A 24658-nucleotide genomic window follows, 5' to 3' on the forward strand; every position below is an offset into this window, starting at 1 on the left:
GCTCTGATGGTCATCCAGTCAGTAGTCTATCGACTCAACGTAGCACTGTGGAACTCTATCAAAATCTCAAAGGCCTTCGAGAGGGGGTTGCGTGCACCCTTGGACATGGAGTGCACACAGCAACACTTTGGGGAATAAAATCACTGCAGTATCACCTCTGAAAAACATGGGACCTTAAAATATACAGCTTGTTTTGCTGAAAAAAAGGCAGGCCGAGCTACAAAACACTGCAGCAAGCTTAATACCAGTGTTGCCAGTGGTACAAAAACAGCCGACATCAGCTTCTTCAAAAGGGCAATAATGCTACTACAGCTTGTCAAAGACAAGAAAGTTCATTTCAAAAGTGATTAATATTACCATAACGAATAAAAATTTTGTGATTAACCCTCTCAGGTTAAACTTGTAAGCTGATTGCTAGTCATTGCTAGCATGCCTGCAAAATTATTGGTGGCGACGGTGGCGCCACAACACCTTGGTGTGAGATGACGAAAACTCTCGACGGTGATAGTTTGCCGTGTAACAGCGGCAGAATTCCTTTGAGTTTCAATAATGATTGAGAAACTCGAAGGCTGTCGACACGATAGCCTTTGAAAGTGCCCGTGTGGCAGGGGTATTAGACATGTTCTTAGTGCAGATGGTAATCCACGCAAGCAGTTCGTAACACCACCACATAAAATGCCGCATGTGGTTGCCAGCTGCATAAATTTGTTTTTTCGTGCTTTGCTGTGACTGAATTATGAATGAAAAATGTAAAAATGTTGCAGACAGTTGGACATCTGTTTTGTCAGTTTAAACTAACCCCATTTTGCACAGAGCCGAGTGACTGAATATGTCCAAAGGGTTGAAGATATCTTGGACCTGAAGTTCTGCACTGATGGTGTCCAGACTGCATTGCAGAATGAGGACTATGAACAGGTATTTTCTCTTTATCACTATTCACGATGAACAAAAGATTTTGGTGTGAAACTTCACGGTAATTTGTTTCATGTTTGATGTATGTGATGTGCAGGCAGCAGCACACATTCATAGATTTTTGAGCCTGGATGAGTCTCTCTTGAAAAGATCCACAGCTGATATTCAAGAAGGTCAGTGTACATTTTATTGAGCATAAGTGCTTAGTTCAGCACCTCCATATGAAGTGAGTGTGGTTATATAAAATACTATTGAAAGTTTTAAAGTGTCTACTGCATCCTGAAACTTAACTTTCTAAGTGCAAGTAATATTTGGAACCTGTAAAAAAAAAAGTAGCTTAGTGGCTATGATTTTCAGCTGCTGAGTCAATCCTCGGCCATGGCAGTGGTATTTCATTCAAGGCGATATCCAAAAGTGCCCGTATGCTGTGTGATGTTAGTACACATTAGAGAACCCCATGTGGTTGAAATTAATCTGGAGCCTTCACTATGCCATTTTCATAACCATATGTGGCTTTGGGACATTAAACTCTACATACTGTAGCAAAAAATGAGAACGTCAAGTAAGCACACTTCTTTAGCGCACTATCCTCGAAGAATATAATTTGTTAGAATTTATCACCATTTGTAGGTTTGGCAACGTTATATGTTTAAATAATCTCATTCTTAATTGCAAAGCATGGGCTATTATGACAAACGTAATGTCTTTTCACATGCAGTGGGAAAGCATTACTAAATCATCACTAAATCAATTTGTTTTGCAAGAGATTTCTTTTTCTACCCGTCATGGTGGCTCAGTGACTTTGGCATTTGGTTGCTGATTCCAAGGTCACAAGTTCGGTAGCGGCCGCCTTGGCCGAATTTCAGTGGAGGTGAATTACAAAAACACCCATCTGCTGCGCGATGACAGCACATGCTTCAGGGCATTAAACCCCATAATTTACATTTTGCAATTGTCGGTTTCTTTTTTTTTCTTTTCCAGGTAGCAGCTTGGAAGAGGCATTTTCGTCACTCCGTGCAGCTGAAAAACAGGCTTCGTGTGATAGTGATGAAAAAGTTTAAAGAGGCGGTCAATGTAGGAGATATCATAAAATTTTTCTACTTCTCAACCAGCATGATGAAGGGCTTCACAAGTTCTCCCTTTACCTGAGTTCACAGGTGAAAAAAAGCATCTTTCCTTCTTTCTTCTTTGGTGCCGAGTGGCTTTTTTCTTTGCTGAGCAAGCTGAATTTAAAGAGACCCTGAAACACCTCTTCGGCAACCACGAGAAATGCCTTGTGAATTTGTTGGGCACCTAGCAAGTGATGTCATCAAAGAAAATTTTCTTAAACATAGCTCACCATGCTTAATGCATAATTCAGGGCCCCTTTGAAGAACGAGTTTCTTGGTCATACCACTCAAGGCTAAATTTATGATGTCACATGTGACAGAGTGAGATCTTTGGTTCATGGTTGCAAGGCATAGCAGTGCAGTTGGCGTTTTGGCTGGGGTTTGTTAACTGGGAGCTCGCACTCGCTCACCGAGCGAATGTGAAAGGTGAAGTGTTAATTTTGAAAAAAAAAAAAACTTGCATTTGGGAGTATGGTTACACAACCCAAATAACAGCAGGAAAAGCAAGATGGGTTCAGACGCACCTGAGCTATTCATATTTTAACTACTAGACGGGACCCCAACCTTCATGTGTGTATGTGACATCTTTTAATCACTTCGCTGGCAGGGGATTGGTTTGGTCCCTTTTTAGGCACAAGTTTCAGGAAGTAGTAGATAGGCAGATCTTTTGTTGCAGTACCATTCAGCCATGTGTACTGCCCACGTGGTCAGTGCATAATAGAAAAATAACAATGGACTTCTCACTTTTGATATTGCTCAGGTAGAAGTTCATATGTGGTGAGGAAAGGTTTGAATACCAATGAAGTGTTCAAGAAACTAGCATTAAAACTAGTTCCTTCATTGATGCTAACAAACACATGCTATACACACGCAAAAAAAAAGAGATTGGTGCCATCTTTCAAGCATTTCATGTCATGATGCCCTAGTCCAAGGACATCGCAAACGTGCCTACGTTGCTTGATTGAGAAAAGGATTCATTGTGGAATCTATTCAATTGCAAGGTAAAAAAGGAAAAAAAAGTGTTGCTGCTTGAGAAGTGGAGTGGTTTGTTCATTCAGCCAGCCTTACAGGTACTTTTCATACCTCAGATTTTTCCAATGGAGGCAGCGCTGTCGTTCTTCATGTACATGAGCTGAACACGCATATGTCAAACAGAAAAAAAAAGGCTCAGAGAGATGGTGATGGAAGCTAGGAGGTGTAGCCACATTGAATCTCCTTTGGAATCAGCGTTTAGCTTATCAGTTTCAGCCTCTTGTTAACACGCCATGTTTACTCGTTTAATGTGTGTACTTTTTTTTTATTAAATTAAGACTTCAAAAGGGGTGTGCGCAAATGACACAGATTTCACTGACACATCCTAAAAGATAACTACAAAGGTCATAATGCGAAATATATGCTGCATATTTCCACCTGTATGTGGCATTATGCAGCATATATATATATTGCACCCCTCACTGGCCGAAAAAATGGTACAGTCGCAATGCCAGCAGTCGGGGGCTAATGGAGATAAAGGGAGCTGAAATGACGCTCTTGAATATGGCCGGGCTGACTCGCAGCAGATCGAACAGCAAGCAGTTCGGAGTTTCAGACTTCGCCACGCACTGGTGGTTTCCGGCAGGTCATAACTCTTCGTCCGGGAAAGGGACTGCCGGCACGAGGAAGCCGGGTAAACAGCACGTAATACAAATTTTTTGAGGCGGCCATGGGGGCGTCCTCTTGCCGCTCACACTTTTCTTAGCTACACATGGCGAAACGGCCATGCCGATCTTCCCAGGCCTCCCTTGTGCACATTCACATGCATGCTGATGGTTTGGCACTGCAAGGAGCATAAAATTTGCAAGTAAAAGATAGATACAGAGAGGGGAGAAAGGCAGGGATGTTAACCAGAAAGGTTTCCGGTTGGCTACCCTGCACTGGGGAAGGAAATGAGGGGATTAAAGAGAGAAGAGAGAAGGAACGGGAAACACAGTCACAATGTGTCGATCAAGGCAGTCTCTCGCAGAAAACAAAACAGCACCTGATGGCAGTCGACTGTTGGGGCCACGGACCAAGGATCTTGGCCTCTGTGAAAGGGCGAGGATCAAGGCGGTCCAGAGCACAACACAGCTTACGTCTTTCGTTCACAAAGACAGGGCACTCACACAGGAGATGACCGATTGTCTCTTCACACAGTTTACACAAGACAGTTTACACAAGAAGGGCCATCGGCCATCGTGATCCGGAAAGCATATTCATTTGTGAAGGCAACGCCAAGCCATGGACAGCACAGTAATGTTGCTTTGCGACGCGCTATATCACATGGAAGATGAAGGTGCAGTCCAAAGTTTAATGCCCTGATTGCAAGTAAAAGTTTTTTTATAAACCCAGGCAATAAATAAGTGGGGTGCAAATTAGACGAGGGTGCAAGTTACGCATGTAAATATGGTAAATCATGCTCCGTACGTAACACCTAGCTAAGGTGCACTGATGCTTATAGTAGTTTTACAGACAGCATAACACAGTGGTTAGTTATTCTCGATGAGAAATAACAGGAAAAGGCCAACGTTTTCCTGTAACATGACACTCCAGGTGCTGGTGATGACAAAGAACTGAAAGAAACATAACTGCTTGATAACTCGTGCATCACACCTATTGCACATTTTGATGACCTACCTGAGCCTTCATTGCAGCCTGAAGCAAAACCTATCGTACATTAGGCACGATGCTCACAATTGCAATAGTTTGTCTCGGAGTAACAATGCAGAATGCAGTGAAGTTAAAAAATGTGAAACCTGATCATTTGCACCACACGTCTGTAGCAGCACTTTGTAAAGCTTATGTGGTCATTATTACTCTTGTGTCTCTTGAAAATATGTTATCCTTTTTCTTCAAGCAGCTTACAAACCATATTGAATTTATTTGCCTTGAGTTTTGTTACTTTCCTTTGTGCGCAAAACTACTTGGTGCATCAACACCTGCACTGGATGTTTGCATAGTTTCCATGCCTAACAAAGGTATTCTTGAAAGTGAAAGACAGTCAAGTCCGCTTACAATGAACCTGAAGGTCACACGAAGTGCATTCGTTGTATCCGAGGATCGTAGTAAGTGGACTTCTCATTTCACAGCCAAAAATGCCAAATCCAATCCAACGAAACTGGCATTTATTTGTAACAAAAATTATGTATGTTGGCTCCTTCAATTAAAGGAGACCATATGACTGCGTTTTCCTAGGCTTCAAGAGCAGTCATGGTTAATGTACCTCGCCAAGGCCCTAAGCTGCCAAAAATCAAGCTACTTTAAGAACAGGATATAACTCGCAATTAAGCTGTTCACGCAGGGGTGGAAGTCCTACGCCAATTGCACCATGCTGTGCCAATTTGATCTGCTGCGCCTAAACGGCAATTTACGCCCATTGCAAGTATACACGGCCAAATTTAGCCATGTGTTATTGTCGGCTGAGCAACACTGGGTACATATATTGTGTAGAAGGGCATCATCCTATATTTACTGAGGAAAAGGAAAAGAAGAAGAAGAAGAGGTAGCCGCACTGCCATCGCTCAGACCGAGCACCTGCTGACCTGAACAGACGAGAGACTCGGTCGCCGCTGTGGTTTCGCTGCCGCCTCAGCATTAACCTAAGCCCCCATTACATTTGGTGGAGGTTCAATTTAGCATCCTCGTACCTCCCTGGACCTGCGCAACCGCACGCTACCGACCCCCGCTATGCCTGAAGCCGCCCACCACCAAGCCGTGCAGGTTGGCTCACGAATCCTCTGTTCCGGCTCCCTCTGGCAGCGGGACACGGCACTCTTCAGCGGTACTGACGATCATGACGCTGAAGACTGGCTCACATCATACGAGCGGGTGAGCACATGTAACAAGTGGGACGATACCACCGAGCTGAACAATGTCATCTTTTATTTGGCCGGCGTTGCCAACCTGTGGTTTCGAAACCACGAAGCAGACTTCTCCACGTGGACTGCTTTTAAGGCGAACCTCATTGAAGTGTTCGGCCGTCCTGCTGTGCGCAAGCTACGCGCCAAACACCGCTTCTGCGAGCGCGCTCAGCAGTCAGGTGAGACGTTCACCAGCTACATAGAAGATGTGGACAACCTTGCTCGTGCGTCAACGCCCAGATGTCCGAGGCGGACAAGATCGAGCATATTCTGAAAGGCATCGAGGATGACGCCTTTCAGATGCTGCTGTCGCGAGATCTCCGCACCGTTTCCAAAGTCGTCAGTCTCTGCCGGAGCTACGACGAGCTGCGCAAGCAGAGGCTCATCACTCGCCAGCACGCAGCAGCGCCTGTTGAGTCGCTTGCCGGCCTGTCGGCTGCACCCGACCACTCGCAACTGTTGGCGCACATCAAAGATTTTGTGCGTGAAGAAGTTGCACGTCAGCTGTCGCTTCTGCCATCCCCCTTCGTGCAATCTCCATTCCTGGCGCCCGACCTTCGCACTGCCATCAGCGAACAAGTGGCTGAGGCCCTTCCACCGGTCCCTCCGCCCTCACCAGCACAGCCGCCCACACCTGTCGCTGCACCCCTGACCTATGCTGTCGCCGTCGCACGGCCGCAGCCGCCTAACTAACGCCCAACCTACGCTCCACCTCAAGCGTCTGTGCCTCAAGTTCCTCACACTCCGACGCCTTTTTTGCGACCGCTTCGATAATTCGGCAATCCCTTGCGTACCAGTGACAATCGGCCTATTTGTTACTCTTGTGGACTGCCTGGTCAAGTGGCCCAGCTTTGCCATCGTCATGCGCCAATCTCCCCAGTTGCCGGTTACTGGCCTCCTCCCAGTGACTACTCACCGCCAGCCGAGCCGCCACAGAGTCGCCCGCCTTCCCCTGATCGCACCACCTTCTCCACCTGGCGCTCACCTTCTCCTCATTGCCGCTCCCTTTCTCCCATGCGTCGGCACCCGAATCTTTCGCAAGAGAAAAACTAGACGCCGCAGTTCTTGAGGCGAGAACTGCGCCACCAGCGAAATGTCCAAGGCCTCAGTTATGTCCCGCCAATCTGATCGCTGTTTCCATAGAGGGTGTTTCTGTTCTGGCGCTTGTCGACACCGGTGCTGCTGTTTCTGCCATGGCCACCTCCTTTTGCCACTCCTTGCGAAAAATGACGACCCCACTTTCTGGATTCTCGCTGCGCACCGCAAGCGCGCAGGCTATTGCGCCATTAGCGGCGTGTACGGCTCGCGTCATTATTCAGGAAATCCTCTACGTGATTGAATTCGTCATTTTACCAACCTGTTCTCATAAGATCATCTTGGGTTGGGACTTCCTGTCGCGCCATAATGCAGTCATCGATTGTGCTCGTGCTGAACTTGAGTTCTTTGCGCTCAGCGGTTCCTCGCCGCCCGATGCCCCTTCTGCTGCTCCTGCCAAAGCCATCGTTGCCGAAGACACTGAACTGCCTGCCTGTTCTTCTGTTCTTGTGCCCCTCACTTCTGACCTTGTTCGCGACGACAACATACTTTTTACCCCATCGCCCCTCTTTCTGTGCCGCAAGTACTTGTCCATACCTTACGCCGTCCTCACTCTGTCAGCTGGCCTTAGCGCGTTGTTTGTGACCAATCTGTTTACATATGCTTCCGCTGTGCGTCGCGGTGTGTGCCTTGGTACCGTGCAAATCATTTACTTCATTCTCTACCGCGATGAAAATGGCGATTCCCCGTCCCTTGACGTCGATGCCTTCAGCCCGCCGGTTCCTGCGCCCGACACTTCGTCTCCAGACATTTTCCTTCCCTCCATCGACGCCTCTCTTCCTGTACCTCAACGAACTCAACTTCTCGCTCTGCTTCATCAATTTCGTTCCTCCTTCGATTTACACCAACCCGCTTTGACCCGCACGTCGACTGTCGCCCACCATATCGACACCGGTGACCACGCCACGCCCCTCTGCGTCAGTGCCCATATTGTGTCTCAGCCAGTGAGCGCCAAGTTATTCAAGACCAAGTTGACACCATGCTTCAGAGCAACGTGATCCAGGCCTCACACAGTCCCTGGGCTTTGCCCGTGGTCCTCGTGAAAAAGAAAGATGGCTCTATTCATTTCTGCGTTGATTATCGTCGCCTGAATAAGGTCACACGAAAGGATGTTTACCCTCTTCCGCGCATTGATGATGCTCTGGACTGCTTTCAAGGAGTGGAACTCTTCTCTTCTCTCGACTTACGCTCCGGGTACTGGCAGGTCCCCATGGCAGCCGACGACCGCCCTAAAACCGCATTTGTGACCCCTGATGGCCTGTATGAATTTACCGTCATGCCTTTTGGCCTCTGTAATGCTCCGGCTACTTTTGCGCGCATGATGGACAGCATTCTGTGTGGCCTGAAATGGAAGTCGTGCCTGTGTTATCTCGACGATATCGTGATATTTTCCCCGGCTTTGCCAATCATCTATCCCGGCTGAAGCACGTCTTAACATTCCTTACGGACGCCGGCCTTCAGCTGAACTTAAGAAAGTGTCGATTTGCTGCTCGTGAGCTGACAATTTTAGGCCACGTTGTCTCAAAAGAGGGTGTCAGCACCGGCACCGCCAAACTTCGTGCTGTGACTGTGTTTCCAAAACCTACTTGCATTAAGGAACTGCACAGCTTCCTAGGCCTCTGTTCCTATTTTCGACGTTTTATTCGCAACTTTGCGGCCATTGCTGCCCCTTTAACTCAGATTCTCGGCAGCAATGTGGATTTTTCGAGTTGGTCGCCTGCCTGCGACAACGCCTACAACACCTTGCGCAGTCTCCTCACGGCAGCACCCATCTTGTGTCACTTCGACCCGGAAGCCCCAACTGAAGTATACACGGACGCCAGTGGCGTTGGCCTCGGGGCTGTGCTCGCCCAATGCAAGTCTGGATTCGAGGAATATGTGGTTGCTTACGCGAACCGCACCCTCACGAAATCTGAATCGAACTACTCCGTGACGGAAAAAGAGTGCTTGGCCATTGTCTGGGCCCTTGGAAAGTTTCGACCTTATCTCTATGGCCGTCCGTTTGACGTGGTCACCGACCACCATGCCCTATGTTGGCTTTCTTCGCTCAAAGATCCCTCCGGTCGCCTGGCTCGATGGGCTCGCCGTCTCCGAGAGTATAACATGCGTGTCTTATATCGGTCGGGCCACAAGCATCAGGACGCTGATGCCCTGTCCCCCGCTCCCCGATACCGGCCGAGCTTGCCAGCTTCTCCGCCCTCGAATCCTCTGCGCCTTCGCTCACCACCTGCGACTTGTCTTCTGAGCAGCATAAAGATGAATGGATTGCCTCTCTTCTTGACTTTCTCTCTGACCCATCTAAGCCTCCAGCATCCCGCGCCCTTCGTCACCAAGCTTCACATTTTACAATTCGCGATGATCTACTCTATCGGCGCAACTATAACTCTGATGGGCAGAAATGGCTTCTCGTCATCCCCCGACATCTCCGGTCCCAAATCTGTACCTGTTTCCACGCTGACCCGCAATGCGGCCACGCTGGAGTCTTCAAGACGTACAATCGCATCCGTCTCCGGTACTACTGGCGAAGCATGTATAATTTCATCCTCAAGTACGTCCGCTCCTTGCCCGTATTGCCAACGCCGTAAGCAACTGCCTCATCACTCTGCTGGACAGTTGCAGCCACTGCAGTGTCCTCCTCGCCCCTTCGACCGTGTTGGCATCGATATATACGGCCCTCTGCCATACACTGCTGCTGGCAACTGCTGGGTCATTGTTGCCATTGACCACCTGACCCGGTATGCAGAAACCGCTGCGCTCCCAGCTGCTACAGCTCGTGAAGTGGCGTCCTTCATATTGCAGCGCTTTATACTTCGCCACGGTGCTCCTCGTGAACTCCTCAGTGACAGAGGACGCGTATTCTGGTCTGATGTTGTTAAATCTCTACTCACCGAGTGGAATATCATTCATCGGACTTGTACAGCCTATCATCCGCAAACAAACGGTCTAAGTGAACGATTGAATCGCACTCTGAGTAACATGCTGGCGATGTACGTTGCTGCCAACCACACGAACTGGGACCTCGTTCTACCCTATATTACGTACGCCTACAACACTGCTACTCAGTCCACCGCCGGTTTCTCCCCATTTTTTCTGCTCTACGGCCGACATCCATCCGCTCCCATCGACACAGTTCTTCCATACCGCCCTGCCTCATCTGAGCGTACAACTATTTCTGAAGCTGCCCAGCACGCCGAAGACTGCCGCCAGATTGCACGGTCGCTCGCGGCAGACACTCAGGGGCACCAGAAACACCACCATGACGACGGTCAGCTTGATCTGGATTTCCCACCTGGTTCACTTGTCTGTCTGTGGATTCCTTCCACTGCTCCTGGCCTCTCAAAGAAACTTCTTTCGCAATACCATGGCCCCTACCACGTCCTGGAGCACACATCCTCCGTGAATTACCTTATTGAGCCCCTCACACCGTCTTCCGATCTTCGCCGACGTGGTCGCGAGACTGTGCATGTCCAACGACTCAAGCCATACTATGACCCTCATTTCTCCCCAGGGCCATTGTGAAGAAGAAGAAGGGCATCATCCTATATTTACTGAGGAAAAGAAGAAGAGGTAGCCGCACTGCCATCGCTCAGACCGAGCACCTGCTGACCTGAACAGATGAGAGACTCGGTCGCCACTGTGGTTTCGCCGCCACTTCAGCATTAACCTAAGCCCGTTACAATATATATATATATATATATATATATATATATATATATATATATATATATATATATATATATATATATATATATATATATATATATATATATATATATAATATATATATTTGATAACTCGCGGTTATTTGATAACTCGCGGGGCAGTTAATTGCTTTTCGAGGCTAGGACAGGGGCTCTGAGAACAAAAACGTTTAGTTCTAAATTTGAAGCAGTGGATACTTTGTGCTCTGCCTGTAGAACTGAAACGGAGACCATAGAGCACTTAGGTGCGCTGAACTCCACCCAGCCCTACCCGAAGGAACAGCAACAGACATAGAGAGAGCGCTGGGGTTTGCTGGGTAGGACTTGCGAGTGGATGAGAAAAAAGATTGGTGGGGGAAATCAATGGAGGGGTGAATTTGGAGAGGAAAAAGATAGTCCAACTAGATATTTTAAAAGCGAAATAGAAGGAACAGGAAAAAAAATTAACAATGGAGGAATTATAGGCTAGGTGGCGGAAGCTGCCGCCCGATACAAAGGGTAAAGCCATTATCATCCGTCCGTCCGTCCGTGCATCGATCGATCCATCAATCGGACGCAATCGTGTACAGGTCGACGCAATCCTCGTCCCCGCGGGATGGTATGATGCTGCGTGTGCAGCTCTAAGCAATAAACGCGCAACGATACAATCGCAGAGCCAGCAGTCAGGAGCCAGTGGAGATAAACGAGAGTCTGCTGTACACTTTTGGCGGTTTGGTTGTTGCTATTAAAAAGTTATGCAGAATTGAAAGGCTTTAAAGTGTTATGTGACAGAATCGGGCAAACAGTGCAGGTCCTTTTTTCTTCATAGTTTTCACTATAGTGATGCAATTAAGTGGATTTAGAGGGACAGATTTTGGTATCAAACGTAATGTAAGCAACAGCTAATGTATAATGTAAGCAACAGCTAATGTATTGTTACTACTGTTTGTAGTAGCTGCCACATGTCTTTTTTTTTCATGAACTCAAGCAAAAATCTTGTGAGCAATTGCAGTCCTTTTAATTAATTATGGCCTGTGGGATCTGCAATCAATATTTATGCAGTTTTTGGACAAGTTGCAAACAAAATTGCTCTCAGTCGCATTTAATGTTGCCAGCCTGCTCCAAAAGTGCTCCGAAATGCCTATAAATGGCTCCAAGCCTGCTCCGAAATAGGACTTTTGCTGCTCAAAAACTGCTGCTCCAAAATAAGACTTTTGCTGCTCCAGTTCCTGCTCCAAAATGCTGGAGCTTGCTTCCACCCCTGTTCACGGTAACTAGTGGCAGGTTGGCCTCCTTGTCATCGTTACGTGATTCTCGGCAGTCGGGTCGTGCTCATTCTTCGCAGTTTCGTCAGTCTATGACTTTGCTATGCCCGGCCTCATAATCCACAACAACTAAGTCGCCTCAGGCGAAATCACATCTGGTCAACTGTGCATCAACAACGCGTTGCTACAAATCCACATGCATCTAATCACGTAGATCTTCAACAGTGTTCTCAGTCGTTCATTGGCCCATAACACATGCTTACGGAAGCAATTCCTGGTGCGCTCCGCAGTCAGTCCCATGCACACGGCCTTGATCATTTTCACAGTAGCATACAAAGATATCCAAACCAGAACATCACCACGTGGTGTGTGAATTGCTATCAGCATCAGTTGACTGATGTACATGATAGGGCATCTTAAGCGCAGGATTGATGCCCTTGTCCAGTGGCTGAATCTTGCGCTCGAAATTTGATGGTGAGAAGAACGTTGTCACCACAGCCAAGGAGGGTGTCACGTGGCGCATTACAAATATATCAAGCACGAATAGGAGCTTGTATTTTTGAACTCAACAAGTCACTCAGTGAGCAAATTGTGCGCAATACCACGTCGTTGGAACTTATGCTGGTTGTACGCTCGTTGCTTGAGAACGGAATGTCACACTTATTTAGGCCGTTGTGTTCGTCCTGTGGCGTACGTAAACCTAGCTCCTGAAAGATAGCAGTGCGCGAGACTTGCCAATAGCAAAGGGTCTCCGCCAGTCGCTGCCATTCCTCCTCATGCACAGTACGATGTTAACTCAAAAGCTTGCCCTAGTATTTCACCAGTGTGGGTATTGCCTTTCAAGGCATGCGCGTTTTCAATGGCAGCATTTGGGGAAACTGTGCCGCTTTGTCAGCAGTGTCTTGCCCTTTTCTTTTGCGTTTTTGGGTCCCAACGTTCTTTTCGGGAGAGAGTGTCATGGGCACCTAGAGGCCTGGAGAAGAACCAGTTTTCATTTTTAAATGTAGTTTCTGTAATTAAGCTGCACAGTCACGCACTAGTCAGCAGAATGCATGTTAAATGTCTTATTGCAATACGTGTGCAGTTGTTCATACCAGAGGCCTCACGGTCAGTGCACTGGCTACCAATGTCACCTGCACTAGAACTAAGTAATGCTGCAACAGTGACGTCACAAATTGTAAGCGGGGTCTCTAGTTAAAAATTGAGAAAGTTGAATTACTTGGGTAACTTACCCGAGTTACTCCAGTTACCCTAGTTACTAGCTTACTTGGGCTACTCGGGTAGGAGCGTCACGCAAGCTGTAGCCAATGGGAGAGAGGTGTCGCGTCACCTAGGTCACGTAACCCTTGTTATGACATCACAACCTGCCCTGGCAGGTGGCAGTTAAATTAATGATTGGTTGCGAGAGGTTGCTTGGGAAGAGCAACACAAGTCGCACAATCCCTTCTGGTGGCTATGATAAAAACAAGCCACCTGACAGGGCAGTGGCGCATCGCTTAATCGCTGTGCCTCTGTGCTGATAGTGGTATGAGGACTTGCCGCGATCTATGAATATTAAGTAGGGAATGACCGCTTCTGCATATATGGTCATTAACTGACTAAAGCTATCGCATCATACCCTGAAGGCGGAGCTTAAGTGTCTCCTCCAATAGAAAAATGAACACCTGCTTCGGGTCAGTTCAGAGCACAAGGCAAGGCAAGATGACAAGATTCTTGCGCGGGTTTGGTATATCTGGGGTAGTGCTTTCACACTACTATCTGCAACAGCTTGCACCGGAGCATTGGTAGCATGAGCGATGCCCAGTGCGCCAGCCAGTGATCTAGCAGCTAAGATCCACTTGGCATGCACCTTAGCACTTACTCCCCCAGCCAAGTGCACATCACGCCTTGTGCAGGCGGCTTGTTTTTCTCTTTTCATTGTTTTGCGTCTCTAGTAAATTTGCAGCTTGTTGGTACCAACTATGGGCCGACTTCTATCTACGAGGAGCGGTGTAAGGCAGAGGCTTCTAGTTTGGATTAACCATGGATTAACCATTGTGGATACCGACATGTTCGAATTACAGGGAGTTTTTCCCCATTGAGATACACAGCGCTGTGCCGGGATCCGGGCATCATTTCAAATTAGCCGTAAGCTTGAATTTACAGAGTTCTTATTAACGAGTTTTTACTGTAATTGTTAGAGGGACAATAAAAGCATTTTGCACAGTCAGGACACCATTAGTGTTGACTGTCCGTAGTGGAAATGCTGGCAGCAGTGTATATGTAGACTTGCAGGGTGATCCACCCTTAGGGTGAACACACCAGTGTGTAGCCACACTCTCTGGAATGCCCGTTTGTTCTGTACTGCCACATATTGAATCAAAGTGGTATAGGTGCAAAAGGACCTGGAGGTGATGCTTCGCACCATCTGCCAGTTCGTTTTGATGCATGGCTGGAATGGGTGCACTGGCACTTTAAAAGCGCGGCCACATACTCACGTGTTCACCTTAAGAGTGGCCCACCTCACCTTGTACAGCAGCTTTCGGGTCAGCAGCCAAGCGCCATAACCACTGAGCCACCGCGGCGGCAAGTTTACCTTAAGAGTGGCTCATCCTGTGCAGCAGCAAATTGGTGTTTGTAGAGGACGTAATGCAGTATTGCTGCTAAGTAAAGATTTGTACATGGCATTAGGAGTTTTTGCAGTGGTTCATGGCAGGAAATTTTTTCTGTATGGAAACAGCGCTTTTATTTTTAAAAGTGTGCGGCTGCTACAAGAATTTCATCTTCATTCTGTATAATTACTGCTCAGCAAACAAAGGGGCAGGGGTCCGTCTTATTCTGTTAGTTTAGTAAAATTGGTTAACTTTTCAATCCCTAGCTCTGAGGCCCACTTTGCAACAGTAGTATGAAAGGCAGTTGATGTAGCAGGGTAAAAAAATTTGCGCATTAAAGAAGTTGTTCCTATTTTTGAGATTGTTGATGAGTTTCTTTTCTTTCTCCACTGCAATTTTAAACTTGGTGCACAAACTGTGTTGGAAGTGCTTCTCGTGTGATGCTTGTAAAAAACATGTTTTCATGTTGCCAAAATTCTGACCGTCTAACCTGCCACCTTAGCCCTTCAGCTGTGTCACTGCAGCCCTGGGTAAGTGCTTATTTCCCTGCACAAGTGCCGATATGTCTAATCCATTATTGCATCTGGTGTTTTCAAGTGCATGTCTGTTTTGATGTGCAACAGAGAGACTGATCCATTGTGAAGATCTCTGCCAAGTTGCTAGTCCTACACAGCACATAGCATGTCATGATGTAACAATGCAGCAAGTGTTGGGTCAGTATCCGCCACGGCCTTAGTAAGGGGGTGATGCTTGTGGAGGCACAAGCTGAGGGAAGACAGAGGAGAAGACCTCTGGGGGAAGTGGCTAAAACTAAATGTGACATTTAGTTTTTCCTCTCCGGTTGCAGATTAAGAAAAAACTTTTTTGGATAACGTTGCTTTTATCGCATCTTGTAGTCTCCATGGTACTTCTCTTGATTGGCAAGGCAAGGTTTGGGGTCATTTCAATGTAGCACTGAGGACAACTCCGTCCAGTTCTAAAGCGCAGTCCTTATGTGCCCGTTCCTGGCTTCCATGTTGTAGTCGTCAGCGTTGTTGGTGTAGTCGTTGGCGTAACCAGTTGTCCAAGTAGAAGAGAGAGAGCCTGGAAGGTAACTTTCATGGGACAATCCCGCAGGGTGACAAGCAGTGTGACACGCCACCTGACAACTGCAGCAGGTAGTAGCAGGGCAAAACGCCACCTGCCACAACGAAAGGGGAGAAATGGGCAGCTCACAGGTGGCTGCCACGGCAAGGTCCCGAAGGGCAGCAAAACTAAAATACGTGAAGAGCTGCGCTCAGACTTCACATTACTTGCTGTTGTAATCGTCTATATTACAATTTTTTTTATGGCGGTTTAGTATAGCGTCGGGGATCTGCATATATAAACTGTTTGGTGTAGCCAGAGGTTGCTTGCAAAAACGGATGGTTTTAGGAGTACCAATATTTACTTTTTTATCGTTTCTATGTAATGGTCATTAATGCTCCGTTTTCATTGAAAGTAGCCTCTTTAATCTTAAAATGCGGTTATCCTTCAGCACAGGCGGTTATCCTTCAGCACACCATGGTTGACTATGGCATTTTACAGGCCCAAGTATCTAGTACCATTGTACCAGGCATAGTTTTAAATGACGGCAAAATGTGATACCCTTTGTGCCGCAAAATTAAACTTTCTTGTAATCTGGCAGAGACACACTGCACCTTTCCTTTACTAGCTATCAGGGACTCCGGAACATTTTTTTTGGGGGGGGGGCTTATTTTATTTATTTATTTAATGCTCATTTACGTAATAAATTATATATATATATATTATTTTTTTCCAAAGTTCAAAACGTGATGAAAACTGTCACGTTGTGATGATGACATTCCAGCAGTCAGGAAGAGAACAAAAAGGCTTCCAAAATTCGGTATTTAAGGGGCTGACTCGCGCCCACTAAGAACTGAACTACGCCGGCGGCAGCGATAGCCTCAAGCGTGCTCGGCATTCATCGAACTGAATGCCATGCAATTCTTGGTTGTGCTCAATTTAAAGCTGGCAAGGAACCTTCGAGATAAAGAACCAAAAGTAACTTGAAGAATCTGGAAAAATGTAGAAATCATTTGCACGTGGCAACGATCAATGGATATAAGTGTGGTCGCATCTTGCATTACAAAACAAAATGATAAAACCGCGTGCCGGTGGTTGTGAGTGTGAACGAAGAAACGGTGCAGATTCATGGCAATATAAAATTAATTGAAATGGGGAGCTTTATAGGTTGGAAGCTTCATGCATGAGGAGTGATCAATTGCATTAAAAGAGTCTGTGCATAGTTTGTTCAAATTCTGCTAATCATGGTCATGTACACGAGTCAGACAGTCGACTTCTGTTGGGACGTGACAGGTTTAGGTTACTGATGTACGAAATGCTTTACAACTGGCTACGAGGGCAGCTCAGCCCCACTGTGCTTTGAATTAAGAGTCCTAGAACTAATGTGTTTCAATTGTCAGAAATCTGATCCAAGTACAAGCAATTCGATACTTGGGGAGGGGGGGGGGAGGTGCTGCCTCCTCTATAAAAACGTTGGGGAGGTTCAAAGTAGGTTCCATGTTTGATACACTTGATAGACGAGAGTAGTTGTGAAGTATGAATCTTGCACAGCGATATTGCACAGACTCCAACATTTGAGTATGACATTCGAGACCAGGATCCCACACTGAGCATGCATATTCGAGTTTTGGTCGTACGAGTGATTTATAGAGTAGAGGTTTTAAAGAGGACGGTGCCATAGTAAAATTTCGCCTTAAATATCCAAGCATGCGATTGGCATTGCTGCAAATCAAGTTTATATGTGTTTGCCAGGACAGATTGTTAGTTAATTAAGTAAACACCCAGGTATGTATTTGTAAGACGTTACGGGTTCTAGGGAAAGGCCATCAGTCTGGTAGTCAAAAAGGTCAGTGTTACTGCACTACATATGTTATACTTCATCTTACAAATTGATTGCAGCAATGTGAAAGGTAGAGCTCTTTCATCTGATCAGGGCCAAGGAAGAGAAGAAATAGTCCCTCAAATATTTGAGCAGTGTTGTGACTATTTCTCTAACAATTATTGCAGTAATTGAAAAGGTACCGTAAAAACAGGACTATAGGTCGGACAGGAATATAGGTCGACCCCCTAACTAACAGATTCTAATAATGAAAAAAATATTTTGCAATGGAAAAACTACCGAAAGACACCCTTACCTTGAAACAAATGTGACTCGACAGGTTGCACAATGGTGACAGTATTTGTTTTCATTTAAATGCTGCTCGTATGCACACCCAGCCAATTATTTAACAGTATCGCGCACCCATCGACCCGCTTGTTTGTTTCTGGCACACGCAAATACGGCGCCATGGAGAAAGCCCTTCCTCTTCATGAATTGCTGCACCCAAGATGGCGAGTTTTTGAATTGTGCCCTCATGAGTCTAGAGGCACGCGCGATCTCTACCGCTTTCACGCGGATGCATTCGGCAGTCACAGGCAGCGATATTGCGTGCAGTGCAACCTTTTCTTGCAATTCTGAATACGCTGCGGTCCGCCCACGAAATGATGTTTTCTTCTGGTTGCTGCAAGTTGTAATGCGCAGCTTCTGCCTCCACCAGTACTGAATGCTCTTTTTGGATACTCCAAATTCGCGCTGTGCCGCCAGGTTGCCGTGAGCTTCGGCGTGCTCAGTAGTGTTTTTCTTGAAGGCGACGGTAAATTGCTGTCAGCGTCCGCTTTGCACCTACGGAAACACAAAATGGTGGCACTGCTGCTTATGACGATGGAGGCTGTTTACTTCAGCCACCCATTGTTGCAAGACTTCCGTAGTTTTTCTGCCAATGACCGGTATATAAGACGGGGGTCGGCTTTTCACCATGGTGTTTTGAAAAACGTTCGACCTATATTCCGGTTTTTACAGTAGTTCAGGATGCTGTTTTTAAAGTACAGCGACCATTTTGTTTGCTGGTTATATTAGCAGAGGAAGTCCACACGAACACAGTACTGTGGAGTCCTGCTGCGAAGTGGTGTGACACAATTCGTTAACATGGAGTCGCCGAGTCAGCCAAGTCTCCTGCGTGCAGCAGTTGGGCAGTGCTGTTCTTTCCTTCCCAAGGGTTGGAGCCACCAGTCATAAGCCTAGGGGAATGGAGGAACACGTTTTGATAGCATACACTGTTCTGATTGGCTCAGTTCGCCGCAGCGTTCACAACGCTGCAACAACTTGTGAGACAAAATTTAGCCAATAGTAGTCAACTTTAATAATTTAGTTCTAATGGTAACTTTGCAGTCACCTTTTGGTCGCATATAGTTTGGGATCCTTTATTAAGGAAAAGTGCCCACGTCTTTTTGCAGTCACGGGTTCTCAAACTGGGTTCTGTGGGTTGCTTTCGTGGGTGTCGTGAGCATTCACAGTGGCAAGTCCCCCCTTTCCAGTAAACTTCTGGTGGGCATGTGCAAAGCAGACGCAGTACCTGGTTTGTTAAAGCTGATTTCAGAACGTTAGCTCTTCTTAGCTCGTTTCTCAGTTTCATGCTGTCGGCGTCAGTGCCATCCTCAGCACAGACCTTGACAGCGCACAAAGATGTTGTGCACCAATAACAGAGCCACATGTTTGTTTTGACTGGAGCGCCAGCAGCAGTGGCTCGCCCAGTGAACTTGGCAGCGTGCCGAGACACTGCTGCGCCAATACACATATGTTTAGAATGCCAGTAAGATGTTGTGGAAGGGGCATGGCGCACAAGGCGGCGCAGCGCGTAGCGACTGAAAGTGTGGGCCATGTCGCCGAGCTAGCCAAGGCCAGCCAAGACAAAAAAAAAAACTGTGCGCATCTCATCGGGCGTATTACTGGGTGATTCAATGGCGTCAGTGGCACTGGGGTGAGGTTTTGCTGCCGGCAAGCCCATTTTCCCCGAAAAGCCAGTATCTTTCAAAATTAGGGAGAAAAAAAAAACAGAAGTCGCATTGATGCCGGAGTGAGGAATTAGCAGATAGGCGATGAAAGCCGGATGAGGCGACACGTGATTCTGTGCGCAGCGCAGCCAGTTGAGTGTGTGAATGTAGGGGAACGTTTGTCTTGTTACTGTTGTGTTATGAGTTCTTGCGTTCGGATTGGAAGGGTGAGCACATGGGCATTGAATAAAAAAAGTGATGGCTGAAAGTACGAAAACTATCAGATACTTACAAAAATGAACGAAATGAAAAAAAAAGTTCTCCATTCATAAGCAACACCGCCAGATTGTGACACTTATGCCCGATTGTGACGAGAGGGGGTTGGGGGTTCCTTGAAACGTTGAAAGCTGTTGGGGCCTCCTTGAGGCAAAAAAGTTTGAGAACCCCTGGCAGGCTGTTTTATAAAAAGCGACTGATAGCTTGAATCAGCTACTGTTAACTTCGATATTTGCTGATATGCATACTTTTATGCTGGAGGATCTTTTTTACCTGCATTGTATGCCAAAGCATCTGTTGTGTGCTTGTGTATTTGACCTCAATTTGAGTGAATTATTCTTTTTTGGCAGACGACATTGAACAATGTGGAAATGGCACGGGAATACACTAAAACACTTGCCAGCTCTCTTCAGGTGAGCAGGGTTTCTGAAATTAAGACATACGTTCTATAATTTCAATTTATGCTTTATTACATTGTTATTGATATGAATTGCCAGTTTGATCTAATTTTCTGTTTGTTTTCACAGGAAGACCTTTCCAAATCTTTTTCTTCAGCCACTGAACAAGAGACAGCTAAACTGGAGGCGAGTTTTGAGTTTGGTTTCTCGTGTCTGTTCCTATATTGGTTGGGTGGCTTTTTTATTTACCATAACAAATGATGAGGAAGCAAGTTTATTTATTTCATATTTACAAATTTGGTCTCAAGCTTGCCGTCAAGCATTCAAATTCTTTACAGAGTAGAGACGCAAAATTTTGATTCTGTATTGTTTTGTTGTAGTGGTACACAGGACATTAGTAAGCATAATTCTGCATGTGGAACTTGTCCATGTCTCGTAAATAATTTATATTTGAATTTCTTCTCACACATTATTTCAGTTTCAGTTCAAACAGCTAAATGATGACTGTGTTGTCAAAGTTCAGTTCAGGTCACATGAGGCATATGAAAACACCGATATTATAGCTGCTTCTTCATTTTTTGCCATTCCGGCTTTTGGGGCAGGCTAGCATAAGAGTTTTAGTGGATTAAAATGACAAAGCAGCGTTTTGCTCATGTAACCTTAATTGAAATTCGATTTCATAGCCACCGTATCGCAGTTGAAATTAAAATAATGTGAGAGATAAATTCAGTTATAAATTATTTACTTGTCACAGGCAATTTCCATCTGGTGACTCATGTTTGCTGTCTTGCGCATCATTGCAGAGAATAAAATATGTAACCACAAAATCGGTGTTCATACTTTTTTAGGTTTTATTTAGTGACATTGAACACTGTGTCGTGCAAAAATTTTTCAAATCTGTGATTCATTGTCACTGAGGTGTTATGACAAGTTTCTTTCTGTTGCTCATATGGGTTGGTGTGAGTTATGCTGCTGTATTTTTCATTCTTCGTATACTATATATATCTGTAAGCCACTCCTGCTTGAGCACTTAGCCTGCAGTATCTTGTAAATAAAAAATAAATAAAGGCACTGATGAATTAGGTGATGCAGTTTTTTTTTTTAAGTATGAACTCGTAAGCGGCTAGAAGTGTATGCAGAAAGTGTGTTAGAAAACTGTATGCAAGACCAGCAGAAAATGAGAAACTAGCACTTGTTTGTTGAAGCTGGTCCAGAAGCATGCTCCATTCGCACATCATTTTATGACCTCTTCTTTATACCATCACACGTGCATGCTTGTTTGTGTATACTTAATGAAAGAAAACAAACAACTTTCTTCAAATTCTAGTGCTTGCTCTTCTCCCTTCCACACACTCTCTTGTTTTTGTCCATGGAACAATCTAGATTTGTTCCAACTGATTTTGGCTTGGTTTAGTTAAGTTTTGATGCATTTCCTAGAGAGTGCAGCCAGGAAGCCAAGTATAAAAAACGGTTGGTAGATTTCTGCAGGTGCCATCGCTAGGAATATTTTTGGCCACAGTCCCGCTAGGGCACTTGAGTCTCAAGGTGATGGTGCCTGGCGCCACCACCGACCCTTAGCTTCCATACTGAAGCTGTAATCTGCACCGTGGCGATACGTTGTAAGGTGAAGGGCAGAAACCATGAACGGTGACGGTCAGGGGCCATGGTCAAGCCCCGGCCAACGGGCTCCCCATCTCTATACCAGGTGGGGAGCTCCGGGACCTTCTTGTGTCTATAAGGGTGAAGCACAAGTGACAGAATAGGAACCCTTAATCCATACATGCTGCATGGATTCTCAATTTCCCCCCCCCTGAAAAAAAAAGATTGGAACCGGAAACAGTACCACTTCGAAGGAATGAAGGTGTGAACTTCTAAATCTCCTGAAAATTTCCCCAGTTCCTGATAGTGCATGCTGTTGAGCAAAATGCTCCAGTGGCCGCGCAATCAGTGTTCATAATACAAAAATGTCTAGAGACCAACATAGGCGAGGAACATGAAGCAAAAAAAACTCTCCTCCAGAGATCTGCTTCTGCATGTGAAATCGAAGAAGCAGAGTGATATATTACTCACACAACAGAAACTGTGTGACCTTGACATTAGTGTAACATCTCACAGAAGCCTCAGCAGCATTCAGGGAGTAATTTCTGAGTGGTTGCTAATGGCGGAGGATGACAACGAGGTCCTCGAGAATTTGGTAGACCAAGGTGGTAACATCCCTTCGCTGCAACACTGTAAGGCACAAAGGTGAAGAAATAACACCGCACATCGTTCTAACGTTCGGCAGCACTCACTTGCCCGCGTCTGTCCGGGTTGCATTCATCAGGTGCCCAGTGCGCCCATACATTCCTAACCCTAGGTGGTGTTTCAAATGCCAAAGGTATGGCCATAGCAGCAAGACATGAGGGGCCGAAACTGAAATGTGCCGATACTGATCATGATACAGACAACTGCCAAGCAACTGAAACAAAATGCGCAAATTGTCAAGGTCCACACGCAACCTACTCGCAAACCTGTGAGGTCTTTAAAAAAGAAAAGCAAATAATCAATCTGAAGTACGTGAAAATATATCCTACCCTGAGACACGAAAAAAGTTCAGTGAACAGACATATAGGTCATATGTTGACGCTATGCGCGTTGGGGGGGGGGGCCAACGGCGTGTGGTGACAGTGGGCACACAGTACACCAATGTTGATGTTTGCCTGCCCCGTCCCCCACCCGGACGGCACTCCGGTGTCGGCACCATTGACATCCCAGAGGTGCACCTGACGGCGACCTCTGGGACAACCAATTTTAGTGGGAGTGGTAATACACCACTCCAAATTTAGGCCCCTGCCCAGGCAGGGCCATCCATCCACATCTCTGACAGGGGCAGCCAAGGCTGCCCTGCCATTTCAAAAAAAAGGTTCGCTGGCCCCTGAGCCGGCAGGCTGCATGGCTTCCCCCCATCGAGAAAAGCCGCAAATTTGAAATTTGTACCCCCACGGGTTCCCCACGGAAATCTATTGCGTCCTGCGAGGCGACAGATACAAACAGTAGCCCGCCTCCGCAGCAGCGACGGCGCAACTCCCTTGAACACAGAAAGGGAGGGAAAATTTCAATAAAGGGCCCCACAACACCGACAGCATAAGCTTTTAAATACATCCCCAAAAGGCATCAGATGTGGTGTTCCTAATTCACTGAAACTGTTGAGGCATGTCATAAAACTACTATGATGTAAAAGATATTCTAACTTTATATTCCCCGGTTGTTTTACGCCTCCAGGAGACAAACCTAGAATCAAAACATAAAAATATTTTAAGTAACTATAAATTCTTTCGCCACGACAGAGCAAGCAAATAGGCTCTCTGGAGGTACCGCCATAGCCGTCCAAAGTAGTGTGGCCGTGCACGAAGTCAAGCTTCAGACTGCATTTGAATCTGTTGCAGTAACTGTTGTACATTTTAAAACAATTACAATATGTTTCGAATGTCTCCAACCACACCTGACAGTAAGACTACTTGACTTAAAGAACATTTAAAATAATTACCAGAGCCATATCTGTTAGTCGGGGATTTAAATGCTCTCTCCAATTTTTGGGAAAGCGAACAAACGGACACTAGAGGCCGTATTGTAGATTTCATTCTGTGCAGTAATATATGCCTATTCAACACAGGCAGACGCACATACTGCTCTCCGAGCTCTGGAAAATGGAGTTTTGTAGCTTTGTCTCATACATCACCTTCTGTTTTTACTGATTTTATATGGGATGTCTTGGACTACCCGTATGGCAGCGATCACCTACCCGTTCTTATCAACCTAACATCGTCTCCGGAAATAATTCTAGCAAAACCATGGCGTTGGAAGTTGCATTTGCCCTACTGGGCGCTGTTTCAAGAAAATGCCAGCCTAGAAAAAATAGACCCAGATAACTTAAGTGTAGCTAATGAAATTTTCACAAACTGCATTATTTCCGCTGCCCACCTGGCTATACCTCAATCTTCTGGAGTGGTGAAACAAAACCACAAAACCTAGTGTACAAAAGAATGTAGAGTAGCAGAAAAGAAACAAAACAAAGCTTGGGGAACCTTTCCCAGTTACCCCACGCAGAAAAACCTCATAAACATTAAAAAGGCAAGACCATAAGCCCGATCAATATATCCGCCGTACTGCCGAAAAAACTTCGTGGCTAAGTTACGTGACATCCAACCACATCAGAAGAAATGTAGGAGAAGGTACGAAAGCTGAGTGGTAAATACTCCCCATTCACACTTCCCCGTCTAACAGCCCCTGGTATACAGACAAACATCGAAGAACAGGCAGACATTTTAGGTGAATATTTTTCAGCGGTTTCCAGCTGATCACACTACACACAATCATTTCTAAAGTACAAAAACACAGCTGAGAAACAGACTCCTTACAAGTGGATGTACAAATGAAGCATATGATAAGTTCAAGAAATCAGCACAGTCCTGTCTGCTGGTAAACAGACTACGCCCGGCCCTGGCAGAATTACACTATCAAATGCTAAACCACCTCTCTGAGCATGCAGTTGGCGGACTTTTAAGTTTTTTTAATAAGGTTTGGGTATTGGGTAAACTACCCA

The 24658-nt window shown here is 46.0% G+C and overlaps 1 pseudogene across 1 annotated transcript in view; it reads left to right on the plus strand.

Moving 5' to 3' along the window:
• Positions 1-24658, plus strand: part of LOC144113376 (conserved oligomeric Golgi complex subunit 4-like) — a 57857-nt pseudogene that overhangs the window by 13160 nt on the left and 20039 nt on the right. Inside the window, exons 4-8 of the transcript XR_013310752.1 lie at positions 814-915; positions 1010-1085; positions 1894-2069; positions 20029-20091; positions 20206-20262. The product of XR_013310752.1 is annotated as a conserved oligomeric Golgi complex subunit 4-like (transcript). The remainder of the gene's footprint in view (positions 1-813; positions 916-1009; positions 1086-1893; positions 2070-20028; positions 20092-20205; positions 20263-24658) is intronic.

This window comes from Amblyomma americanum, chromosome 1 (assembly GCF_052857255.1).
Source record: "Amblyomma americanum isolate KBUSLIRL-KWMA chromosome 1, ASM5285725v1, whole genome shotgun sequence".
Taxonomy (NCBI): domain Eukaryota; kingdom Metazoa; phylum Arthropoda; class Arachnida; order Ixodida; family Ixodidae; genus Amblyomma; species Amblyomma americanum.